Source organism: Sturnira hondurensis, unplaced genomic scaffold (assembly GCF_014824575.4).
Source record: "Sturnira hondurensis isolate 20B ecotype Veracruz unplaced genomic scaffold, ASM1482457v3 Scaffold0014430, whole genome shotgun sequence".
NCBI classification, from domain to species: Eukaryota; Metazoa; Chordata; class Mammalia; order Chiroptera; family Phyllostomidae; genus Sturnira; species Sturnira hondurensis.
The window spans coordinates 668399-689209 of NW_028087061.1; the positions used below are offsets into that span (position 1 = coordinate 668399).

Below are 20811 nucleotides of genomic sequence, written 5' to 3' on the forward strand. Positions count from 1 at the left end.
TTAGTAGAGTTTGTGACTAAAGTAAAGATTCTGCTCCTTAGACAAAAAGCACATTATGTTTTACATAACCTTTGAAGCAACTTGGTGTCTTACAAAACGAGACGAATTAAATGGAACAAGTGTTGTCTGCCCAAGAATAGACACTGTATAGAAACTGAACTCTGATTTCATAGTTTCTGGATATACTATCATATAGTTTACCTTTTAAAAATATAGTCATATATTTACCATTACATGTTAAAGTTTGCTTACCAACTTAGCTTCTAAAGTCTCCATTTCTACTTGGCTCCTTTTTTATAATTTCTATTTATTGATGTTCTCTGTTTGATTCAGAGTCATTGTAATCATGCCTTCCTTTAAATATATGTATACTTACACAATTTTAAAACATAATTTGAAATTCTTATCTAAGTCTAATACCTGGGCCCCCTAAAAGACAGTTTCTATTGCCCACCTTTTTTCCTATGTATAGTCATATTTCCCATTTCTTTGCATGTCTTGTCACTTTTTGTTGAAAACTGGATGTTTTAGATAATATATTGTACCAACTCTGATTACTTACCCTCCCCTTCAATGGGAGGCTTGTTGTTTGGCCGGTTGGTTATTTGTTGAGAGGCCTGGTTAGACTAATTTTGTGGGGTCTATTTCCCCTGCAGATTGTAGCCTCTGATACCCTTGCTCAGACTTTTCTCCCTTGTTTTACATCTATTAGCCTACATCTCTAGGTGTCACTCCTGGGCCATACATATGCACATACTGATCAAAGGTTGTAACTTAAGTCTCCATACCCAGTTAGATTTTTCACCCCTTACTGTTGAATGTGTGTGTGGCTTGGAAACTTTTCACTTTTCAAGGAATTTATGATTTTATCCCACACTCAGCCAGAGATTAGAAGCTTGGAGGCTCTCTTCTCTCTGGTCACTACTCAAGAGGGTACAGCACTGAGCTTGCACACAATCTTCCATACCACCAGACGCGACTGTGGAATGTGATTTTACTGTTAAACCTGGCTTTCTAGCAATCCCTCCTGGGTCAGAATAAGTTATTTTTAGTCATGTTTGTTCATAGGTTGTGTTTAAGCCCCTTGAGTCATTTTACCGATGAATCTGTTTGTGGCTTGGAAAATGCTTTCAAGTCCATTCCACATCTTGCTCAAATTGCTCCTGAGTGGGTACTGCCTAGTGCATGCCCACAGCTTTCCAGATTTGAAGGTATGGCTGTGATCCCAGGAAGGCTCTTTTTGGCTATCTTTTTCCTTGGTTCTGTTCAATATCTGGCTGCTGTATAGTTTTGCTTTTCATTACTAGTATCACAGAGCTACGTTTCCTCTTAGACTTGAACTTCTCTAGGCTTTGTTCCAAATAAAGTCAGTGTCTTCACCATTCCTCCCACATCCCCACTGCCCAAAGCAGAGCCTCTACCACCACACAGGTACTGAGGGTCAGGACAACAGCTCACCTCTCTCAAAGCCGACTCCCTGGGTTCACCTTGGCTTCCTTTTCCTGGTATAGAACCTCAGCCCTATGAGCTAACTGGGGAAAGTACAATCACAGGTCCAGTATCTCTGGCTTGTTATGCCTGAAGTTGAGTCTTTTCTGCTGTATGAGTGAGAGCTGCATCATGGAAGGAATCACCAGTCCCCTCAGCTACCCATGTCCACAAAAGTGTTTTTGCAGTAGGGCTGGAGGAAGAGTGACACTGTATCCCCAGCTCAGAGTTGGGGGAAGAAAGGGCTCTGTACTCTTGGTCACACAAACCCGAAGTGGACTTTCTGTCACATGGTGCTGGGAGAGAGAGTGAAAAGGTGCAGGTTGTGACTCAAACACCACACAGGTTCTTGCCAAGATTTAGATTTTATTGAATAGGCGTTTCTCTACTTGCTATGTGCCCTTAGGACAATATCCAGAGATTTAAAAAAATTTTAAATGATTTTCAGTAGATGGCTGTTTCACTGGGAAGAATGTCTACTAACCTTATCATATAGCCATTCCAGAAATTCCCACTCTGAACCATTTCTAGAAAATTAAAACATACATATGACAGAATCTGTACCTTTTTTAGATTTCTAGTGTGCCTTCTCTGTTCTGAAATGACCCAACAATTTGTATTACAGAAAAAGAAAATGCAGTAATTTTTACAAAAATTATGTTAGTGAGGAACTCTCATATACTAATTAAGCAACATTAGTTTACTGTTCTGCCTGTGCCTACATATACATATTACTAAAAACTCAGAAAGTGGTTACATTAAAGATGTATCACCTTCTCACTTTTTGAGAATTATTTTTAAGGGTTTCAAAGGTAAAATAAACCATCACTTAAATGCTGGACATACATATCCAACCATGTATTACCATGATTGTTTAGAAACCATAAAACATAGCCCAAATAAGCAAAATTTAGGCAGCAGAAGGAAGAGATCCTTTGTTAAAAAGGTTTCAAAACTGCCCTGGTTATAATCATATATTTTGAAAATGAGATTGCAAAGTAAGCAAACATAATGGAAGGTTTAGAATGTCACATGTGAAGATGTCTTCTCAAGCAAAGCATTTTAGTTTTTTCTGCTCATGAGTTATATACTTCATCTCAGTTGTAGTTCACCAAGAAAAAGGGACAGCTTTCATGCATGTACAAAACCCCATGTATCAAAGTGTCAAGAAAACACCAAAAAAAGAAAAGATGACCTATATTTAAGAACTCCAAAGGTCAATGTAAAATCTACTCTACACTAGGCTCAGGAGGTGTAAAAATTTAATTTCCACTCAATTCTACTTACTAACATGAAGCAGATAAAAAGCAACCCATCCCACCAACAACCCTGTATATTTAATAGGAAGTTCCAAACCTAAATAAGAGAACACCTATAAAGATTATGGTGCCTCTAATCACATGTAGAAAACATTTACTTAAATTGGTTCTATGAAATATCCATCACAATTTATATTTGGTTATATCTAAGCAAAAAGTGACCTTTAATAATTAAGTGAATTTAAATTCTAATTTTTAGTATTCACTCTGAACCATTACCCTCTGAGAAGATATATGTGCTCTAAATTTAAGTAATCAACCCACTCTGAAACAAAGCATAATAAAAAATAAATTGCAAAACTGGTTTAAAGTAAGAATTTCTTAAGCAAGAAAAGAATGTTCTATTCCTTTTTAAGAGGAGAGGAGTAAAATGATTGTTAAAAGTTTCCAATGGTTAGTTTCCTGTAGCAGTTAGGAAAATTACTTTAGATACCAGTAAGAAATATCATATAAAGTTAAAAAATTCTTGGGCATAGTCTGTCTTAAAGGCTTTTACAGTTCATTTGTTTGTGAACTACAAATCTTGAGACTTACAAAATTTGCAAATGGTGATTTTCCTGGCTGTGCAGATCAAATAAAAAAAAGAAAGTCCTCACCACTCAAAAAGGGATGACTCCTCCTGCATGTTCTAAAGGTCAACAGAGGAACCTTGATGCCTCTTTGTGTGTTGTCTCGGCACAACCTGATTCCCATTTAACTTGCCTTGATTACTTCTTAAAACATAATGAACAGTCTGAAATTTCTGAGAAAAAAAAATGGGCTATTTCTTATCTTTCTATATTGAAACTAATTCTAGGGCTAGAGAAGTTGTGTTTAGGGTCCAATCTGACTTTGTTATTACATGTTAAGGCACAATGAACAGTTCCCTAGGATATAACAAATCCAATAAACAGGAACTGCTATCCTCACCCTTATCCTGCAGACAACCTCTCCAACACAGATGTCACGAGGGCCTTCACCTCATTTCTAATGACAATTTATCACCCTTCTTCTTCAGTTAACTACTTCCAAGGTAATAATGACCCTGAGGACTCCAAACAACCCATTTCAGAAAATCTGTAACTCACTAGGTCATACTCTGACCACAGTCTACTTTACTTTCATAGTCTGTACTCCTTTCCTTTATTCCTACAATTGTTGCTTTTCTTCCCCAGTTCCTCTTAAATGATCATTAGTTTCTTCCCAGTCTTAAGTCCTCATCCAACCTGTAAATTCCTATGGTCCAGTATTTAGACTACTGTCACCAATCCCTTTCAATCTTGTCTTCTATTCCATAGCTTCTGCAAACAAACAAACCCATGCAAGTTCAACACAGGTCATTACTGTATAATGCTTTTAAAAAATATTTTTAGGAAGCAATATTAACACAGTTGTATCTATCAAATTAAATGTTTTAACTGTAAAATAAAACCCCAGATAAATGACAATTCTTGTTGGTTGTTCAATTCTTCTTTTTTAAAAAATTTAGGTTAACTCTTTTAAATGCCTACTAAAGTCATTCTGTTTTTGAGAACCATCCTTTAGAACTGATAATTTTCCATATACCTGACATCTGTATTTGGGGAGAAGACCCATTATCAGATTTTGACAGAGAATCTTTTTTTTCTCTAGTTTTACTAATATCAATTTTGAAATCACATTGGAAAAATTATCTTGCTTATTTTTAGCTGTTTTGGTCAACAGTCGTTAAAAAGATACAGCATTTTTCTTTCAATATAACTCAACAGACAAAGGATATGCTCCCTCTGCTGGCTTTGCAGTATTTCTTTTTAGATGTTCCTTGCCCATTGAAGTAGAAACACAAAATACTTTTTTTCCCCTAGTAAAATAACTAGAGAAGGGCCAACACATTATAATGTATTGGGTGGCCTTTCATCAAAGCAGACTTAGTAAGAGTCTATTAGACCAATCTCAATGGACTTTCCCCTTTCTCATTTGCATTACTTTCTTGTATTTTAACATTCCATTTCTCATACAGGCTGGGGTAGTGGTGAGGAAGCTTTTACAGCTTCATTCAAAGAAGAAGGGGAGAGACTGGTTCATTTCACTAAATAAAAACACTGAAGAAATGCAGTTTGGCACATCTGAGTTCATACAAAAGCTGAAATTGAATATAAAACATGACTGGTAAGTTCAAATTTGTTTTAACAAGCTGAGGAAACCACTACACCAGTAAAAAGGCCAACTTTGTATTAATGCTTTAATACAAAGCACGGTTTAGGAGATCAATGCATAATACTCTCTCATTGGAAGTTCTTTTAACCCTAGAATTTAAGTCAATCGAAGAATAAAATTTATTTTGAAACAGTAAGTAGAGGTAGGATATTTAAACAAAAAACTTAACTGTTTGCTTAAATATCTAAACCTATAAATATCTAAACCTATTCATTTTAATTATTTTGCCAAATGCCATTAGATGAATGAATGTCATGACATTTGTTTCAGAGCTGTCCTGTGACTGACTGAGCCATCCCTAAAAGACTTCTAGAGAAAGTGTAAAAATCTACATGGTTCCTGACTATCAGTAAAATACAAAATGAAAGGAATTTAACTCAAGTCATGGTTGCTAACTATATAATGAGTACAGTGTACTACCACAGAAAACTAACTCTGGATTGACAGGTAAAATTCAGTATAAATAGAGACACGTGGGTAAATGGAAAGGTAAATAATCCTTCCAGACAGAGCTGAATTACTGCTTTAAACTACTGGCTGTCACACACATGCTCACAGAATTGCCTGGTTAAAGCAAACCTGTACACCATTCCCGTGAGCCTCCTACAAATGACAAACTTGGTCTCACAATGAGGGAAGGAGAGGCCCACTGCAATAAATGCAAGTTCCATATCTAGATCAAACAAATGGCTGGTGCAATGACATCCACTCCAGGTAGCAAAACATTTCAACTTGACTTACACAAAAAGCAAAATCTCCACCTTTAACAACATTTAAGACTAGTAAAATTGGACAGATAATTTCTATCGCTGAATTCTAAGTCCCTTTTCTCATTATAGAATCTATCTATATAAAGTTCAGTTTCTATAAAGAGAAACAAAAGCAAAGCTAAGCTCTTTCCTATCTTTTTGTATCTAAATAAATTATTTCAAACTTAGATCTCAGGAATCTACTCTCATGGTACCCCTATGATGTGGATGTTCTTACTCTTCGTGTTGTCCCAAAGGTCCTTTAAACTACCCTCATTTTCAAAAATTCTTTTTTCTTTTTGCTACTCTGGGTGTTTTTCCTACCTTGTGGCCCAGATTGCTGATTCAATTTTCTGCTTAATCCAAACTAGAGTGTTTATTCCACCCACTGGATTCTTCATTTCAGATATGATATTCTTTATTTCTGACTGGTCATTTTTATGGTTCCTATGTCCTTTTTTCATGCAGTTGAGCATCCTTATAACCACTACTTTGAACTCTCTATCTGATAAATCACTTGCCTCCATTGCATTTAGCTCTTTTTCTGGGGATTCTTCTGTTCTCTCACTTGGGGCCTGTTTCTTTGCTCCCCATTTTGGCTGCCTCTTTACATTTGTTTCTATGTATTAGATAGATCCACTATGAATCTTAGTCTTCATAGGGTGCCTTATGTAGTAGGTGTCCTGTTGGAGTCCAGTAGATCAGTCCCCTTGATCAACTGAGCTATGTGCTCTAGGAATGTCTCTTGCGTAGGTTGAGTCCTCCTGTTGTAATTCAGTCTTGGTTACTATTGGCCATTTATGCATGGAATTTATTCTGAGGATGTAAGATTGATACAATATCCGCAAATCAATAAATGTGATATACTACATAAACAAAAGGAAGGATAAAAGCACATGATCATATCAACAGATGTTTAAAAAAGCATTTGATAAAATGCTTTTATGATAAAAATTCTCAGCAAAGTGAGAATAGAGAGAACATACCTCAATGTAATAAAAGCCATCCATGACAAACCCACAGCCAACATCATACTCAAAAGGTAAAATATAAGCATTTCCCTTAAGATCAGACAAGGCAGAGATGACTGCCTTCACCACTCTTATGCAACATAGTACTGGAAGTCCTAGCCACAGCAATCAGACAACAGGAAGATAAAAAAGACATCCAAATTAGAAGGGGAAACGTGAAACTACCATCATTTGTAGACTACATGATACTCTTAGAGAACCCTAAATAGTCCACCAAAAAACTTCTAAAAATAAATTCAGTAAAGTAGCAGGACACAAAATAAATATCCAGAAATCAGTTGCATTTTTATATACTGATAATGAACTGCCAGAAAGGGAAACTAAGAAAGCAATCCCGTTCACAACTGCTTCAAAAAGAATAAAATATTAGGAATAAATTTAACCAAGGATATAAAAGACCTATACTTGGAAAATTCTAAGATGCTGAAGAAGATACAAATAGGTGGAAACACATACCATGTTCATGGATGAGAAGAATTAAAATCATTAAAATGTCCATACTAACCAAAACAATCTATAGATTCAATGTAATTCCTCTCAAGATGCCAATGACATATTTCACAGAACTAGGACACATATCTCCAAAATTTATCTGGAACCACAAAAGACCCCAAATAGCAACAATGATTTTGAGAAGGAAGAACAAAGTTTGAAGAATCATGCTATCTGATATCAAACTATATAACAAGGCCACAGTGATCACATCAGCATGGTAGTGGTACAAGAACAGGCATATAGATCAATGGAACAGAATACAGAGCCCAGGAATAAACCCACACCTTAAGAGTTGATTTATATTTGACAGTAGAGGCAAAAACATATAATGGGTAAAGACAGTCTATTCATAAATGATGTTGGGAATACCAGACTGGTATATACAAAAATATGAAACTAGACCATCTTCTTACACCATACACAAGAATAAATTCAAAATGGACTAAACACACAAATGTTAGTCAAAGCCATAAAAACCCTAAAAGAAAATACAGGCAGTAAAATCTTGGACATTTCTCGTATATTTTTCTGATGTACTGTATCTTCTTGGGCGAGGGCAACAAAAGAAAAAACAAATGGGACTACATCAAACTAAAAAGTTTTTGAACAGCAAAGGAAACCATCAACAAACTATAAAGACAACCCACCGAATGGGATAACATATTCACCAATTATACATCAAATGAGGAGTTAATATCCACAATTTATAAAGAAATTATAAAATTCAACAACAACAAAAAATCCAAAAACATGGGCAAAGGACCTGAATAGACATTTTTCCAAAGAGGATATACAGATGGCCAATAGACATATGAAAAGATGCTCAACATCACTAATAATCAGAGCAACGCAAATTAAAACCACAATGAGATGTCACTTCACACCTGTCAGAATGACTACCTTCAAAGAAATCTACAAACAAGTGCTGGCAAGAATGAAGGGAAAAGGGAATCCCCATACACTGTTAGTGGGAATACAGACTGGTGCAGCTACTGCGGCACAGTACAGAGTTACCTCAAAAAATTAAAAATGGAACTGCCTTATGACCCAGGGATTCCACTTCTGGGAATTCACTTAAAGAAACCCAAAACACTAATTCGAAAGAATATATGCACCCCTATGTCCACTGCAGCATTATTTACAACAGCCAGAATTTGTAGATGAGTGGATACTACTGAACCATAAAAAAGAAGGAAATCTTACTTTTTGCCACATCATGGATAGACCTGCAGAGCATTATGGTAAGTGAACTAAGCCAGTCAGAGGAAGACAAGTACCGTAAGATTTCTATCATATGCGTAATCTAATGAACTAACAAGAAAAAGACACAGACTCAGAGAGAGGAGGCTGACAGCTGTCAAGTGAGAAGGAAAGGTGCTGGGTAGGAGGGATAGAAGGATTGAACAAAAAAGAAAAAAAAGTCATGGACATGGACAACAGTGTGGTGATTACGGGGGGAGGGAGTAGGGAAGGTGCAGGAGGGTATGGGGGGGATAAATGGTGACAGAGACTTGACTTCGGTGGTGAACACAATACAGTGTACAGATGATATGTTGTAGGATTGTGCACCTGAAACCTGTGTAATTTTGTTAACTACTGTCACCCCAATAAATTCGATAAAAAGGAATCTACTTTAGGAGATAAGGGTTCACCTGCAAAAATTTTGGCTAAAGTGTTCAAATTTTTCAGCTACCAGGTTTCCATATCTTTTCAATAAGCTTCCCTTATTAGCTTTATACCAAAATACATTTTTGCCAACAAACTAACTATAACATAACAGCTTTTGTATTGGAATTTGGGGAAGACAACCAAGACTTATGGTTTTATACAGAGCAGCAACATGAGCTCTGCGTAGTAAATTCAGTCACAAAACCACGTCTGATCTTTACTTTGCAGGTCCTAGATTTGAATACATAGTAATAAATCAATTCAGAACACATGTTTTAAATCAACCAGATGCTAATTATAAGCAAAGAAGTTTGCTAGATTCTAGATAAGACATAGTTCCAACTTTGCAAGTACACTCAAGCTAAACTAAGTCGGACTCCTTTGGGCTTTGCTTAGTCACCATTGTCCTCCAGTTATTACCTAAGCAACTTGTCTCAGTTGTCCTTAATTGTAGCTTTTAAAAGAGATGCAGATATTCATCAAACATCTTTCGAAAATAATCTAGACTCTGTCTTCCCCAGTATTTCTTCAGTACATTTTAAAGGAAGTAGGTGCTCAGAGTTTTTTTCACTTCTGGACAGTAAGGTCCATGTTCCTTCCCTATACTTGCTCTATCACTTAATGGTCCTTCCTACCATATCTCCATGACCACTGAGCAGAACCCAAATGGTATTTCTGATACAACTTCATCAACTCAAAGACTTCACAAGATATTTTCCACAGGATTATTTCTATTAGTGAAACTTTAAAACAGTTGATATGCTCAATAAAAAAATGATTAAAGTACAAACATAAAAGCATGAATCATTATACAATTAAAAATATTTTCAAAGATTATTATTTTTGCTATAAAGTAGAAGTATTATAATTATATTGATTATATTACCACATGATCTGTAACAACATTATTAGGATTATCATATTTCCATAGATAAATGGTCATGACATGCTATGTCAAATAATACAGGATACAAAACCATTAATAGATTACAATTATGTATTTATAACAAAGGAGATATATTAAAATGTATTAAAATGCCTAACTAGGAACTCTATTGGGCATTAGGTGTTATTTCAATTAAACAACAACCTTTTGAAGTAGCTTAATCAACTTCATTTACAGATGGAGAAACTGAGACTCACGACAGCTGGGAAATTTGGTCAGAGTCACAGAGCTGGAAAGTGGCAGTCAGGATACACATCTGTTGAATTCCAAAGTCTGAGCACTTTACTCGCACCAAGGAAAAATTCAAAACTGAGACAGGTTTGCCAGTAGAGCTTGAACTGAGGACAGGATTAAACATGCTAGGGAGAATTTTTCCTTTCCAGAAGAGCAAGGTAAGAAAAAATAGGGCTGAGCTTAGTGGAGTCACTAGAAAGACGTCTTCTTTATGGAAGATGAACATGAAACTGTGTTATGTATTAAGGTAGCTACACAGGAAGTGAACAAAAGCTGTAGTGAAATGCAAGTACATAATAACAGAATAAGTATATATTGTTTTAAGGGAAAAGACAGGATGCAAACAAGGAAGAAACAGGTGATAGCCCAAGAATGGAAAAGAAACAAAAACATCATCAAGTGAAAAAAAAAAAAAAGCAGAAACTTGGTTATAGACCAATCTGGGTTCCATCCCAGCTACATAACCTTGAGGAAGGCAGTTTTTTCCTTTGTGTCCTTAAGCTTTCACATTCTTGTTCAAATGATTTTTTTTACCTTATTTCAGATACCACTAATGCCTCAGCAGATTTACACCAATTAACGTTCTTCTTCCTTTAATTGTTGCCTTCCATTTTGGTTCAACTTCTATTTTAAACTCCAGAAGACAATGGAATTGATAAATTTTCATAGTCAATATTCATTTAAATTAAGTCACAGTAATTTTATTTCATCGCTTGTTGATCATTTTTTCTTTACCAGCATTTTTCCCCTTCTGCCGAGAGGGTTTTTGTTTCTTTAGTACTCTTCTATTTTTTTAAACTTTTGTTTTTAGAAAATGGGGAAGGGAGGGAAAACAAGAAGAGAAACATCAATGTGTGATTGCCTCTCACATGTCCCCAACTGGAGACCTGGCCTGCAACCCAGCCATGTGCCCTGACTGGGAATTGAACCAGCGACCTTTTGGTTCACAGGCCAGCACTCAATCCACTGAACCACATCAGCCAGGGCTGTTTTAGTACTCTTTCAATGCAGATCTGCAGATGTATTACCCTTTCAATGCAGATCTGAAATGCAGATTTTCAGATGACAGCATCCCTTGGTTTTTGTTTTCATGAAAATGTGTTCTCACTTTTATTTCTGAAGGACATTTTCTCTGTGTTTTAATTAATTTGACAATTATTTTCCTACTAACCTTTAAAAGAAGCCATCCCACTGCCTTCTGGATTTCACTGTTCCTGCTGAACTGGGCTATTTGGTCTTAGTATTGCTTCTTTCAAAGAAATGTGTCCTTTTCTCCGAATACTTTAGTTTTTAGCAGTTTTACTATGGTTGTTACCCAATTCTCTCTACTTTCACAGAATTCATTTTACTATAAGCACTGGTGTGGATTAAATACTCCATATTTAATATTCACCTTATTTAATATTTAAATACTCCATATTTAATATTCTCTGGTGATTCACCAGAGAGCTGGTGATCACCATTCTGTTGCATCTATGGGCTACTGTTTGCTTTGTTAGTTCATTTGTTACTTTTTTTGTTTTGTTAATACAGAAACATATATGTACCCCTATCTCCATTATGAGAACAGCCAACACATGGAAACCACATAAGGGTCCACCATCAGATGAATAAAAAAGATGTGGGATATATACAACAGAATTCTACTCAATCATAAAAAAGATGAAATATTGGCATTTGCAACAACATGGATGGACCTTGAGATTACTACGCTAAGTGAAACAAGCCAGATGGAAAAGGACAAGAACTGTATGCTTTCAACTCATGAAGAATATAAAACAAAAAAAGATACAATATTGAGGACAGCTAGGGGAAAAAGTACTACTGAAAAGAACTTCAGCAGACCTTCACATCTGAAACTATGAAAGCCAGAAGCAAACAGAGCATGTTTAAAGTTCTGAAAAGGAAAAAAACAAACAAACAAAAAAACCCCCAGTCAACCCCAAATTCTATATCCAGGGAAAATATTTTCTAATTTTTATAAATAAAACTATAATAAATGCCTCATACCAAAATCTTAAGCATCTCTATTTCTTCGAATACAATAAAGCATCTCTATTTCTTTAAATAAACTAAAAAGAATGACTAGGTAAATGGCTAGATATTTTTGAAATGATTTTGATATCCATTGCTTCTTAGTATAATATACTCTTCCACATATAAGTGCAAACTCTTGCAAATACTAATAGGTCCATCATTTCAAAAATTGAGCCTACCAATTTATAGTGATTAATGTTACTTTATTTATTTTATTATTAGCAGTATTGTATGTTATTTTCATGTATTTGTTGGGCATTTGCACTTCTTTTTAAGTTTCATGTTCATGTTCCTACCCAGGTTTTCTGTTGGACATCTGTCTTTTCTAACAAAGGAGAGCTTACTATACAGTAACAAAAGTAAGCCTTTGCCACCCTGGCTGAGTAGCCCAGTTCGTTAGAGCATCATCCCAATACACCACAGTTGCAGGTTCAACCCCTGGTCAGGGCACATACAAGAGTCAACCCATGGCCTTGGCTCAGTTTGGCTCAGTGTGGCTCAGTTGGAGCATCATTCCATAAACCAAAAAGGTCATGGGTTCAATTCCTAGTCAGGGCAAATGCCTAGATTGTGGGTTTGATCCCCAATTGGCACATTTATGAGGCAACCAATCAATGTTTCTCACACTGATGCTTCTCTCCTTCCTTGTCCCTCCCTCTAAAATCAGTACGCATGTCCTCAGGTGGGGATAAAAAAAAATCAACCAATGAATGCATAAATAAGTGGAACAACAAATCAATGTTTCTCCCTCTCTCAAAAATAAATAAAAAATTTAAAGACCTTTCTTCTAAAAAAAGAGTCACCTTTTGCCATATATGTTGCTGTTATCTCTTTTCAATTTGACATTTACTCTTAAAATGCTTATAAGTTTCTCTACAAGCCATCAAGAATGTTTATGCTACTGAATTCTTCACTCTTTTTCTTACTGGGTTTTTTTCCTTTAGTATTAAATTTAGAATGGTCTTTTTTCCAAGTTATCTCTTGATAACTGCAGTGTACTATAATTTCAATGTACAGTGGTCTGTATTCCAAGATTACATTTTGGAAGGTTAGAACAGTTCCTTATATTTTCCTCTTTATTTTATAATATTGAGGTATAACTGACGTATAACACTGTATTAGTTTCATTAGTTATTATGGATTCAATATTCATATATTATCATGAAATGATCACCCCAAGTCTAGTTAACACCTATAATCTTAAATTTTTTTGTGATTAGGATTTCCAAAATATACTCTCTTAGCAACTTTCAATATACAATTATGGAATTATTAACTATGGTCATGTTATATACATTATATCCCCATGACTTATTTATAACTGGAAGCCTGTAACTTTTTTGATCCCCTTCACTCAATGTGCCCAGCCCCCTCCCACCTCTGGCAACCACCTGTCAATTCTCTGTATCTGTAAGTCTATTTTTTTGTAAAGATCCCACGTATATAAGTGAGGATATAAAGGTTTTTTTCTCCCACCTGAATTAGTTCCCTTAGCATAATACCCTCTAGGTTCATCCATGGCACAAATAGCAAATTTTCTTCTTTTTTTTTGTGACTGAATATTATTCCTGTATGTTTATGTATATAAGTTTCTTCATCTACAGATGGACACGAGTTGTTCTCAATATCTTGGCTATTTAAAATAATGCTGCAATGAATATAGGGGTGCATATTATCTTATATGTAAATATATATTTTAAATATGTATTATATAAAATAAATATATTATATAAAATATAAATATATTTTTAAAATTAAGGGTAAATAAAAACCTTCTCAGATATACATACACACAAAAAAAAAGTTGAAGATTTTATTGTCAGCAGACCTATATAACAAGTAATGTTAAAGCAAGTTCTTCAAATAGAAGAAAATTGATACTAGATAGAAACTTAAATCTATACACAGAAATGAAGAACACTAAATGTAGAATAATTCAAGGTAAATATGAACAATGTTTTCCTTACATTTATTTGCCTTCATCTGTGACTCATTAAAACNCATACACACAAAAAAAAGTTGAAGATTTTATTGTCAGCAGACCTATATAACAAGTAATGTTAAAGCAAGTTCTTCAAATAGAAGAAAATTGATACTAGATAGAAACTTAAATCTATACACAGAAATGAAGAACACTAAATGTAGAATAATTCAAGGTAAATATGAACAATGTTTTCCTTACATTTATTTGCCTTCATCTGTGACTCATTAAAACAAAAATAACAGCAACTTATCTGTGTATTACAGCACATGTAAAAGATATGGCAAAAACTTCACCCTCCAAATAGAAATGCATAATGATTGCTATTGCCCTATAGCCTCACCAACACTTCATATTTTCTTTGTACTTCCCCAATCATTAGAATTTGTAACTATTTTTTCATGTTTACTGACCAGCGGGATATCCATTTTTATAAAATGCCAAATTTTTGCCTATTTACTACAGAGTTTTTTAAAGGGGGAGAAGTATCTTTTATTTAAAAAATTAATATGTAGGTATTCTTTGTGCACTTTAGATATGAATTCTTACTTTGGTTATAGCTTGACATTATAGCCAAGTACAACCTGTAAGTGTTGTTTCACTGGTATTATATCCAAATGAATACTTTAATCGTAAGTTAACCACAAGAAGCCCTGACCAATGTGGCTTGGTTGGGCACTGGTGAAGAGTTCAATTCCTGGTCATGGCACATGCCTGGGTTGCGGGCCTGGTTCCCCACATGGGACACATGTGAGAGGCAATCGATCAATGTTTCCCTCATATATCAATGTTTTTCTTCCTCCCTCCCATCCCCTCTCTTTAAAAATAAAATCTTTTAAAAAAGAAACCACAACACACACATTTTATGACAGTCACATTTAAAGTTTTGCTTGTTAATATTAGTAACAAAGGAACTAATAGAAGTGACAGCAAAAGGTAAAATTAGAATTGCTACCCTTCCTGAGATCCAGAGGCTGAGAATTTGTACAATCAGCTTAAAGGATGATTGTCAGCTTGGGTAACCTTAGATCAGCAGTAAGAAAGAGGGCCACCCACATGCAAATAGTTTGTGGATATATCTTGATGGAAACTCTTACAAACATTTTAAAAACTATACTGTTTTAAAGAAGATGGGTAAAGAAGGCTGACAGATCCCTCATAGCTTCTTCTACTAACCCTAGTTTTTTTCAAGGTAGGAGTTCAGATAACATTGGAATAGCCAGCCAGGCCCAAAACTGAAGATTTGAGTCCTACTGACTTCCCAGTTACTCCATGAGCTGTTATTCAGTAAGGCTTAATCAGGTTGGTCAAGAGAAACAAATGTGTCTGTGATAAGAATCAAGGTCAATCTCACTGAAAATACATCTAATCAGAGGTCAATAAAACAACTGCTTACAAGCAGAAAATAAGAGCTTGATATGGAGTAGGTTATTCTGCTCCATGCTTTCTTCATAAAGGAAAAAAGTCAAGTCATCTAGTTATACTACACAATGGAATTCTATACAGAATATATGAAATCTATCCGTGATAAACCAGATGCCAGGCCAAGATCCCACAGCAGAGTAGAAAGCTGCAACTTGGAATTTACTTGCTGGCACATTAACTTCAACCTTATTTTGTTGCCATACTGTTAAAAAGAAGTCAATAAAATTCTTTACTATCATAGTCTTTCTTCAGACAAGCTTTAGCTGCAATGGGACACCACCTTCTGAACCTAATCAAGCAGATATGCATTTGTCTAAGGAAATTAACTTGGAAAAAAGACATCTTGACTCAACAAAAAAAATGTAAGCTTGGAATACAGACCACTGTACATTGAAATTATAGTACACTGCAGTTAGCAAGAGATGACTCAAAAAAAGATAAAGGGAGAGAAATATTTTTAATTGTAATACAATACAGAAAATTTGGTTCAATGTTTACCTGAAACCCTCTTAATACATATCACACAGGCATTTAGGTTCTACAAACCTAACTCAAAATTTATAATTGAGGCCAGAGACCTATGTTTTCTAACTCACATACATTGTTTATCTTGTGAAAGTATGCTATATGACTATGCGTTCTTAAGTCTGAATTTCAGTAGGAGGCACAAAATACAAAACAGAAAGGGAAAGGAAGAGACAGACTTGTTCCTAGGTTTTAGGGTATTTCTGGGATACTGACTTACAGAGAGGCTTACTTACACACCTCTATGAAATAAAAACCTGAAGCCAATTTCCAAACCTTCTGGTAGCAAATGTGTTCTCCCAAACGACTGACAACTTGGGGAGAACAAAGAATGTCCTGGGGAACCTGGGTTAACCACCTTTAAGCCTGAAAAGCAATGCCTTCCTATTCTTTGACACAAGAGGCCTGAATGAATTACAGAGACAACAAAAACGAGGCCCCACAGCAGGGTCAGCTCAGATGAGATAAGCTGTGTTCCTGCCTTGGACTGCAGCTGAAGGCTCCCAGAGATGTTTCGCTGAGGCAGTCAGTCTTCCACTCACCCTACCATACACCTCCCACCCACCTAAGACACCCAGACTGGTTTCAAAACTCCGCTGAGAGCAACAGCCTTTTGTACAAATATTAATATTTTATACCTACTGGGGCAGCCAGCCATGAAAAACAGTTTTTCTTTAAAATTTTGCTTTGATTCCTTTCTACTCTCTCTGAGCTACTGAAAGCTAGATAAGTTACACACACCACTGGGTTTTTCAAGCTTTAGTACATTCATTAATATTTTATAGACTTAATTCCAAGGCAGCTAAACAATATATTCTATTAAAAATGCTCTATTAAAAAGAGGTACCTTTAGAAGGGCAAACTGCTGCCTAAAATATACTCACAAAAGGAAAAGTTACCCTTGGAAAAAGGTATCTCCATATCTTGGTGTTTTTTTGTTGTTGTCATTGTTTTTTGAGAAGGACTTGAAAGATTCTATGAAAATGGGTTCTTGAATGAGGACTGAATGAGAACAAACTGCTAGTAAAAAAAAAAATAAAGCATTGGAAAGGCTTGGTGAATTCATCTTTATAAGAAATATTCACAAGCAGAAGGACACACAAGAAAATCACTGGAATCTACTCTATAAACTATCCTTTATTTTGAGGGTGTAACAGATGTTTGTATTCACATAACAACACCATTTTGCTGGTGCTCACTGTTCATTATCTATCATTACTATGTCCTTAGAGTCCTGTAGGCATTGGAAGGTTTCTCTTCTGGGACTGGGGAAAAAAATAATAAAATGGGACAGGAGTTTACTTAGTTCCAAAGGAAAAAAGGTCAGTAAATCTAGTCCTTATTTAGTAAACAGTAACCAATTAAAAAAACCTTGGATGTGGAATTTCATCTACAAGAGAAAAAAAGTTAGCTAATATGCATAAAGAACTAAAACTAAATTTGCTTCCTAAATAGAGCACTCATACTTTGAGAGAGATGTCTAGGTTTATACTACACACACGCATCCCATATAGTTAGGATATTTTATTAAAATATAAAGAGCCACAATATCTACCACACATGGTACATAGGAGATGTCCACTGTCAGATTTTAAAAGCCATTAAGTTCATTTAAAGAGATCCTAAAATAATGCAAATAATAAATGCTTACAAAATCCATAACATGATACTGAACTAAAGGGCTAAGTCCCAAGCAACAACTATTGTTACTTGTAGGTAACAAAGTCCTAATTACGGTGCTAAAACGAGTGTAAAGGAAATTGTTAGGACTTGGAACTAGAGTAGAATGCCTTTGCCTCTACTTAATAATGTCCACTCCTAAAAGTAGGTGACTTGTAAATTCCTAGAGGGAAAAAATTTTTTCATGCTGCTATATTTATAGCAACTTAATTAAAATCCCTGAGTTAGATAGTGAAATTTATTTCTGAAGCTAAAGAATGTAATAAATGGATCCAAAATTAAAATGTATTAAACTTAACACTGAATTCCAGAAAAGCATCTCTGATGATTATGTGACATTATGACCACATACCTGATGTAATAAAAGATTCAACCGAAGGATAAATAATGAATATGTAGTTTGTATTGAGGTGCAATTCACATAACATAAAATTAAGCATTTTAAAGTGAACAATTCAGTGATATTCAGTACATTTATAATGTTGTGCAACCATCGCCTCTATTAGTTCCAAACTATTTTCATCACCCCAAAAGGAAACTCTGGCCTGTAAGCAGTGGCTCTCCATCCCTCTTCCAAGCTGTTCCTGGTGACTATCCAACTGAGTCCTGTCTTTATGGATTTACCTATTCTACCTATGTCATATAAATGGAATCATACAATAAGTGACCTCTTGTGTTTCTTTCATTTTGCATAAATGTTTTTGAGTTTCATCCACATAACAGCACACATCTATACTTCATCCCTTTCTACAGCTGAATAATATTCTGCTGTATAGATACACCAGAAGTGTTTGATCGATTCATCCAATAATACATAGGAGGGCAGTTTCCCCCTTTGGACTCTTGTTGATAGTGCTGCTATGTACAGGAACGCATATGTACTTGTCTGAGTACCTGTTTTCAATTCTTTGGGGTATATATACCTAGTCATTGGGGTATATATACCTAGTCATAGAATTACTGAGTTGAATAATATACTTTTGAAGAAAGGAATACTAAGTACAGTGATTTCTACAATTGACCAATATCATTAACCTATTTTTTTTTTCCTAAGAGTAGTCTGTTCGAACGCTGAAATAAAGTATTAGAGACCAAACTGAGTAAGGAAGTAGAAATATCACTTAAATTACTTGAAATCTTTTTAAGAGCTTTTCTGAAGGAATCATTTCTGATTTTTCCAGACAAGTAATGACATTTTTCTTTTGTGTGCATGAAACTGCTCTTAAACTTGGATATTTCTCTCTTGCCAAAATGAAATGTTTCCTCCTTGCCTATGACAAATGTGCTTAGAGGCAGCACATTCTGGATTTTTCCTTAGAAGAATCAGCTTTCAATTCTTCTTTTAAAATATAAAATCTTCCTTATTGTTATTAAAGTGTCTTAAAAATTGTTACTAATGTTCAATGAAAAGGGGAATGTCTACCTTAAAACAAACTTCACAACATACATACATAGCTGCTTCTCAAGATAAGTTTTCTAAATAAAAACTTTGAGAAAAATTTAATTTTCCCCCATTCAAAGTGTTTGGTTAGCTCATCTCTGGAAAGACCCTTCTAGCCATAAAGATTTGTTGAAAGGTATTACAAAATACCCTTCCCCCTAGTATATTACAATATGAGAAATTTAAAAATGATAGTATATTCTAGTAGCAAACTTGATTCTACATATTTGCAAAGTTTATGAAAATTCTTTGTCTTTAAAGCTACACACCTCCCCCCGCCCCACAATATACCTGGCTTCCAAAGGTTGCAAGGGAAAAAACAAGGCCAACGAAGCTAAGTGCCATCGAGTTTGTGGCAAAACTATACTAGAATTCTGACCTCCTGAATTCTAGTCCAAGGCTCTTTCCATCAAATTGTATAGTGTACTATGTAAGACCTAAAGAATCATAACTCTGAAGGCAAATATTCTATATTAGTAAAAACTAACATTTCACCTACAAGCTTTTAGATAAATTCTGACCACATGGAAGAAGAACAGAAAAGCACACTGGCTAAGAGGTTTTGGGCTCAGACAAATTTAGGTCTGAATCTCAGCCTTAATACTTAAGGAGATATGACCTGACCAAGTCACACTAGAATTCTCTGGGCCTATGTCCTCACATTTGAAAGGAAAAGGGGGGAGCACATGTTGTAAGGAAGGATTCAATGGGAATTTATAAACTTAGTATATAGTGCCTTGAGCATAGCAAATTCTTAATAAATGGTAGCTGTTATTAAAAGAACCACCTTATTTCTGCTGAAGAGATTAAGTAGAAGTAAGTGCATTTATAAATAGCATCTCCACAGCACCAAACACAGCACCAAACAATGTGGCACTGCAACTGTTTGGTGCTGTTTGGTACCCTAAAATCATGATCAGGCCTACTGCTGGTGAAATAAAAGGCATTTTCTATTCTTTTTAAAAACACTCTTGCCTACTTTGAACAAAGGTAAGACATAACAGATGCTAATATTTTTAAAAAGCAGCTATGATTTATAACAGAGCTTCTCAAAGTTTAATGTACATTCGCATAACTTTGGGGTCTTGTTAAAATGCAGATTCTGATTAACTAATTGGTAGGTCTGGGACAGGGGCTGAAATTCTGCATTTCTAACAAGCTTCCAAGTGATGAGGATGCTACTGGTCTGGAGATCATATTTTGAATAGCAAGGGTTTACAGGATACTGCATTCAAACAATTATCTCCTAACTAGTCCTGATACCAAGAGCTTGATTTCCAAATCACAGGAATAGAATGGTGCTGTTACCATTGTAAGTCTGCTATGCGATATGAGATCTATGTTTAAGTATTGGTATACTCATCTAAGCCATTCTTTCTTTGCCAGGGCATACACTGCTTCAGAACGTGCAGGTGTCACTCTCCCCGCCTTACACTAGAGTGGCTCAGAAAACAGGCACTTGTAGCTGAATGAGGAAGTAGGGACTATCTTGGGCAGCCCTTCTGAGTCAGGGAATCTAAGGTTATAACAGCAGCTCAATTCAATTTTACCATTAATGATGCATGCATGCAGTGGGTCAAGAGGACTGGTATTACCTCTACTACCATTTTTCACCCA

General features: G+C 35.3%; 1 protein-coding gene across 2 annotated transcripts in view; it reads right to left on the reverse strand.

Moving 5' to 3' along the window:
• The window catches only part of ZFAND3 (zinc finger AN1-type containing 3), a 336794-nt gene that overhangs the window by 120640 nt on the left and 195343 nt on the right, over positions 1-20811 (reverse strand). The gene's annotated exons all lie outside the window — the stretch shown is intronic.